General features: G+C 49.9%; 1 protein-coding gene across 1 annotated transcript in view; it reads right to left on the bottom strand.

The window, feature by feature from the left end:
- Positions 1 to 4,589: 4,589 nt before the first annotated feature.
- Positions 4,590 to 7,278, bottom strand: part of LOC116099186 — a 74,269-nt gene continuing 71,580 nt past the window's right edge. The window contains exon 9 of the transcript XR_004122113.1: positions 4,590 to 4,763. The gene's annotated coding sequence lies outside the window, so the exon portion shown is untranslated. The remainder of the gene's footprint in view (positions 4,764 to 7,278) is intronic.

Genomic DNA, 7,278 nt, shown 5'->3' with positions numbered 1-7,278 from the left:
TCAGCAGGGTCTGGTAGCTAGGTGTGAAGCAGGAGGAAGAGGGGTGGAGCCCTCCCTGTTGAGGTATTATGTTAATTTTCTGGTTCTTGCTGGAGGCAGGCAGAGGGGAGTCCCGACCTAATACTTTTAGCTAAGGTCCTAGAGTGAGGGAAACTCTTCAATTACTCTCTAGTACATAAAACATTCAACTAAGATAGTTGGAAACATTGTGTCGGCCAGGAGACAATGTCCAATCTTAACCTTTTACAAATCATTTCTTGGGGTACCTTTATGTCTAATTATGAGGCTGTGTTGATGATTGGAAAGACTGATCTGGAACACGTCTGAGTTAGGGGATTCCAGCGACTGTCTGAAATCCAGGAGGCACAGATGTCCTTTTGAAGTCTTATTGCCTCTTATCCTTTATCAGAATTTTATCCCCGATATTTTGGATGTGACTGGAGTAGACAAGTGTGCGTAGCACCCATGCCCATGCCCAGAGGTGAGAAGGAGGCCCGTGGTCTCTGTCCCTCTACAGAAAGTACATTTGAGCAGAACCTGTTGCCTGAGGCCTGCCAACCTAAGAAAGTTCAAAGTCCTCCAGACCAACCAGCTCATGGGCTAGCCACCGTGTTTCCTTAAATTAGCTCTTTGCAACCCCAGCCCAGCTATGCTGAGTGGGGGACCCCCACCCCAGACCCTCATTCATGCAGAGGGCCATAAGTGATGTTGACAGCCATCACCAGCCTCTCCACACTGGGGAATCGGGCCCTGGAGGTCCAGGGCGTAAGGGCCAGCAGACACTGGAGAGTCCTCAGTTGCTACTGGTCATCTTTGTGCCAGCCTGGTGTCACCTGTCAGGCCTCGCTTATGCTCCTCTCTGGAAAGATGCTGGCCTTGCTCAGAGACAGTGCTAAGGAGGATCTGTGCTAGCACAAGGTCCACCCTTGCTCCTAGCAAGCTGCGGGCCCCACCAGGCTGGTCTTTGTGGGGAAGGGAAAGGTTTGGAGCCCTTGGATGCGGCTGAGGGCTGCTGAAACTGTGGGTCAGCCAGGGAGCTGAGTCTCCTCGGTGAGGGAAGAAGGAAAGAGAGGCACAGAATGCTTACCAGAGAGGGGCGGGCCTATGCAGAGGTACGAAGGCAAGGTGAGTAAGCTTCCAGAGAAGTAGGGTTGAGTGAGGACGGGCTTGGTGTGCTCAGAGGAATGTGTGCTCAGAGGAATCACAGAGCCTCTGGGCCAACCGATGCCCTCTCCCCAGGCACAAGCTGAAGCCCAGAGGACTGAAGTTGGGGGGTGTCCCCAAGCATCTGGTCCTGAGCTCCTTCTGTCTCCCTTTCCTGAGCCTCTACCAAGTCCAAATAGCCAAACTGTGGGGCCACAGAGAACAGGGAGGGCTTTCCCAGCCTCACAGCTCCCCTGTTTCCTGTTCCTAGCAGCAGCTCAGCTCTTACCACTTCCTGGATGCTGTAAAGATCACCACACACACCCTGCTTAAGACCCCGACTGCCCTCAGGTAAGGCCTCTTCACCTCAGATGAACCCAAGTTCGTGCTGGTAGTTGCTGTACAGTAAAGGGGCGATGATCTCACCTCTGGGCTTTCTTGTTAGGTTGCAGGCTCCCTGCAGAAAGGATTCTCTACACATGAGTTTTAGCCATGTGTAGAGTATTAGTAACATATCTAAGTCCCTCTAAGCAGTGACTGGCCTGATGCACGTGGATAAATTATCACACTAAAGCAAAGTCCATCCCTGATATGTGCCCTTGTTTCCTTGGCATTTTGGAGAGCTGGTGAGGTGGCTCAGTGGGTAAAGGTGCTTGGCTGTCAAGCCTGATAATCTGAGTTCAATCCCTAGAACTTGTATGATAGGGAAGAACCAACTTCCACAGGTTATCCTCCAACCTCCACGTGCTCTCTCTCCCTCTCTCTCTCTCTCCCTCTCTCTCTCTCTTTCTCCCTGTCTCTGTCTCTGTCTCTGTCTGTCCTCTCTGTCTCTGTCTCTGTCTCTGTCTTTGTCTCTCTCTCTCTCTCTCTCTCTCTCTCTCTCTCTCACATGAATGAATGCTAAAAAGGAAAACAAAAAAACCTGGAGATATGGCTCAGTGGTAGGATGCTTGCTTGACATGTGCAAGACCCTGGGTTCAATTCCTAGCGCCATGTGAATTGGGTGTAATGGCTCATGTCTATAATCCAACATAGCGAGTTCAAGACCAGCCTGGGCTACTTGGAGCTGTATTTCGTGTGTGTGTGTGTGTGTGTGTGTGTGTTGGTGTGTATGTGTGTGTGTGTGTGTATGCATGTGTATTCTGTTGTTGTTTTGTGGTTGGGAAAAACAGCTTCAGTGTTACAGCGTTTACAGCCCTGTCGTTTTGTCCAGATCTCTGAGCAGCCCTGTAGAACCACTAGCCAGCAGTTTCTCCCCAAGAGGGGTCTGTGGGCATCTGGGGTTCCAGGGCAGAACAGGGTATGCTCTCTCTGTCTGTCTCTGTCTGTCTCTGTCTCTGTCTCTGTCTCTGTCTCTCTCTCTCTCTCTCTCTCTCTCTCTCTCTCTCTCTCTCTCTCTCTCTGTCTTCCTGGCCTGCTCTACTCTGAATGATCAGCTATCAGATTCCTGGTTCCACTGAGGGCAGAGTTCTCATCTGAGTCACTCTTATACTTACCTGGGGTGGAGCACAGAAATTCATCTGAATTGGGCACTGAGAACCTTGGCTCTGAGTTCTGGCTCTTTATATGACACCTCACGTCTCAGGGTGTTTTCTTAGCTGTAGAGTGGGATGGCCCTGACACCATCATGACTCAGGACAAGGTGTTTTACCACAACCCAGCACAGTGCTAAACACAGGTGGACCTGTGGGTGACTTCAGAAGATAGGTAGGCCTGAAGCCTGGAATGGAGGTTGTGGGCCTTAAGCCCACAGGAGGCCCTCGGGTAAGACTGCTCCTGGGGACCTGCCCAGCCAGCTCAGCCTGTCCTAAATGCTTCTCTGGGACATGTTTGGGAGGTCAGTTCAGCCACCCTCAGAGGATGCAGCCCCAAGATCATGTTGACCATGCCCCCGAGCCAGCTCATGGCTTCGAGGGCTGGGTTCCACGCCCCACGGCCTTCCCAGATGGTCACTCTCAGGTGATGGTCAGCTCAGCAATGTCCCCAGCTGCCTCCACAGATGATGCTCTGTGCTTTCCAGGCTATGCTGCGACATCATGCAAGTAGGAGCTGGACCTCCTCTCCTTCATCCCCCCACCTACCCCCCCCACACACAGAGGACCCTGAACATCAGAGTGAAGTGTCATTCAAGTGCTGTCCAGCATACAGCTGTAACTACAGGTGTGCCAGGGTTCCAAGGGTCTGGATTTAATTTTTTTTTAAACATCTAAAGAGTTTGGGGTATAGCTTGGTTGGCAGAGCACTTGCCTAACACAAACAAGCCCTGGGTTCCACAACTAACACCTCACACACTGGTCATGGGGGTACATGCCTGTAATGCACTCCAGAGATCAGCTTCCTGTTGAATCATCTGGAGTTGTGAGCAAGCTCCTGACAAGGGCAGGATCAGCAGACACAGGTCTTTGCAATGGATAGATGCTGGTGGACTTGGCCTTGCCTTGCTCTTGGCAGTCTCTTAGTGACAGTCTGGTGACTCTGTCCACCTGTGTACTGTGCCTCCCACAGCCCCCCACCCAGGCCTAGAGATACACATACTGGCAGTTCTCCACTGAGAGCCCAAAGGGATTGTCACAATCCCTTCCCACCCACACAGCTCCTTTTCCTACAAGCTCAGCCTGCCTCATCCTCCACCTGCTAGTCCTTGCCCAGGTCAGCACCCCATGAATCATAGCAGGTTCCTTCCCTCCTTCCCACACACGGGTGCCACCTTCTCCCCAGCGGGGCCTCCTCCTGTACACACCTGCACCCAGACAGGACCGCCCATTGATGTCCCTGCTTCCTGCCATGACCACCTCTGGCTCTTGGGGTTTTAATTTTGTATGAGTAACAGTGACCTAGATAGGTGTGTGAAGTCTAGATTCTGACTCAGTGGGTCTGGCCCAGTTGAGCAGGTGGGTTTTGTGATAAATGGCCCAGGTAATTCTGGCACATCTGTCATGGCCTCCTCCTCCTTCTCCAGTCATTACTAACAACAACAAAACAACAATTAGCATGCTTCGTGAACTTACTGGCTCCACCTTCTGGAATCTTCTTCAGAAGCCTAAAGCAGGAGCAACCATCCGCTCCCATTTCACAGTTACAGAAACTGAGGCAGAAGTCATCCAGGAGAGGGGTCAAAGAGACCCCACCACACCTTTGGTGATACTGTAGGAAAGAATGGCAGTGTCTGAGCGAGTCTGTCCCCAAGAGCCACTTGACTCAGAGAGGAAGTCTTGGATGGGAGATGATTACGAAGGGGACACTTGTATGGAAGCTCACTAAGGTTTGATCAGGACCCATGACATCACATTCATTAGCTCTCAGTAGACAAGACCCTTTAGGGGCCGGAGAGATGGCTCATTGGTTAAGATCATGTATGCTCTACAGGAGGACCTGAGTTTGGTTCCCAGAACCTGTGTTAGGTGGCTCAAAATAGTCTGTACCCACCACCAGAGGATCTGGTGCTCCTCCACACACACACACACACACACACACACACACACACACACGCACAGATTGCTCAGTAGTTAGAACACTAGTCACCTTTCTCAAGGATCTATGTTTAGTTCCCAGCATCCACATGGTATCTCAGAGACATCTGTAATTCCAGCTCCAGAAAATCCAACATCCTCTTCTGACCTCTGTGGACAATGCACACATGTGGTTCACAGATGTAGGCAAAGCACATATACACATAAAATAAAAGTATTCTTTAAATCTCTTTTTTAAAAAAGGATGGGCTGACAAGATGGCTCAGTGGATAAGATGCACTTGCTAGCGAGGTAAACCTCATGACCTGAGTTTGACCCCTGGAATCCACATAAAGGCCGAAGGAGAAAACCACTACACAGAGCTGACCTTTCACCTCCACACACGCACTCATAAATACATCACATACACACTAATAGTAATACCAAATAAGTTTTTAAAATTTAAATGTCAAGGACTGGGGATGTGGCTCAGTTGGTAGAGAACTTGTGTAGCACAACACTCTGGGTTCTAACACAAGAACCTAGCATGGTGGCTCACGCCTCTGACACCAGCACATGAGAGGAATCTGAGGCTAGCTTGATCCACATAGAAGGTTCCATGATAGTCAGAATGAGAGTTCCAGGATAGTCAGAATCACATGGTTAAACCCTGTCTGTGACAGACAGACAGACAGACAGACAGACAGACAGACAAAAAAAGACTATGAATCTTCCAAAGAAACTAAAAGAAAGCCATGCATTATTGGCAACTGGGAAGTGCTTTCTGGCAACAACTAAAGAACAAACAGAGAAAAGATCCCAGATCCAGTTCATAGGAAGTCCTATCAGGAGGCCAGGCAGGGACAAAGTCAGTGAAACCCCAGCACAGGAAGGCTTGGTCACGGCTGAGTGCATAGGGCAGGGATGGCGGTGATGATGGCAGGCCCTCTCAGCAGCAGGGCTAACCAGCCTCCCTCCCTTCTCACTCTCTCTCTCTCTCTCTCTCTCTCTCTCTCTCTCTCTCTCTCTCTCTCTTTTTCTCTTTCTTTTCCTCTATGACAGGGTCTAACTATGACACCATGCCATGTCTAGCTTGCAGGACTATCTTCAGGCTGGAGACAATGACTGAGCCACCAAGAGGCCAATGATGGTGATGATGGCTGACAGGAGGCCAGTGATGGTGAGGGGCTTTCCCCCAAGAGCAGAGTGACTTCAGGAAGACAGTCTGACCCCTCCAAATCCAATCCCTAATTGGTGCATTTGGTGGACAGGATCCAAAGAACCCAGCTAGGATCACCTGCGCTCCTAGGCCCTGGGCATTCCAGCTTAGCAATCTGAACCAAAGTTCATCCCCAAAGAGCAATTGAAACGATATAAAAAACTGAGGGGTGAGGCCCATGGTACCTGTCAGCCCTGAAACACACCCAAAGGGCTCAGCTGTAGGGACAGACAGCACAGAAGCCAACCAGAGAGACCTAGAAGGATCCCAGGGAGATACAGAGATATAAGACCTGGAAGGTCTCCAATCAGAGGGGAAGAAGGCATTTTAGTCACAGGTGACTCCGATGCTCACAGTTCACCATCACACAGCACAAGTCCACACGCACACATGGCCTGTGCCTACGATCCCAGTACTTGGAGCTAGAGGCAGGAAAATCAGGAGTTCAAGGTCACCCTCAGCTACATTCTAAGTTCAAGGCCAGCCTGAGCTACCGGAAGTGCTATCTTAAAGCAAACAAACAAAAAAAGCAATCACTAAAAGTATTAGGACCTAGCTTGGGTCACTATATAATTCAATAGCAGAAAGGTCATCCAGAGTTAGACAGGAGTCATTGTGGTCTTAGCCACATCTCAACTGCTTATCCCACTGGAGCTTGTGCTCATCCAGCTCAAAGGGAATTAATTACCACACCCTTTCAGTCCCAGGGGGCCTCACTGTGGTCCCCAGCCAGGGCCCACCACCGTCCTCCATCTGTTCAATCCTTACCCAGGTCAGAACCCCTGAGTCACTGCAACCCCTCCCCTCTGGTCCTTCCAAGCATGATCACCACCCCAAATGCCTGTCCACACCCTGGCAAGTGCACCACTGCCCTCCCTGCTACCAGCCACCACCAGCCCAGGGTCTTGGAGAGCCTGTACAGATGGCCTGGATCATGCAGACATTTTAGACTTCTGAATATCTTTTTTTATAATTAATGAAACTAAACAACAAATAATAATCTAAGATGAAATATTGGTGACATGAAAAATGATGGATTACTAATCTGAAAAATTACTCCAAGCTCTCTTACAAATGAATAAGGGGAAAAGAATGCATAACATGAAATTAAAATGCTAAAAGAGCTCACAGACAGGGGTTGGAGAGACAACTCAGCCGTCAATGGTGCACACTGCTCTTTCGAAGGACCCAAGTTCAATTCCTAGCACCTACAATAGGCAGCTTACAACCATCTGTAACTCCAGCCCCAGAGATCCAACACCCTCTTCTAGCTTCCATGGGTACCTGTGCATACTTCACACACACACACACACACACACACACACACACACACACACACACACTACAAATAAATCATTTTAAAAGCACACAAATGAAACACGCCGGACAGTGGTGGTGTATGCCTTTAATCCCAGCACTTGGGAGGCAGAAGCAGGCGGATTTCTGAGTTTGAGGCCAGCCTGGTCT

The sequence above is a fragment of the Mastomys coucha genome, unplaced genomic scaffold, assembly GCF_008632895.1.
Source record: "Mastomys coucha isolate ucsf_1 unplaced genomic scaffold, UCSF_Mcou_1 pScaffold20, whole genome shotgun sequence".
Lineage (NCBI taxonomy): Eukaryota > Metazoa > Chordata > Mammalia > Rodentia > Muridae > Mastomys > Mastomys coucha.
This window is presented reverse-complemented; position numbering and strand designations above follow the sequence as displayed.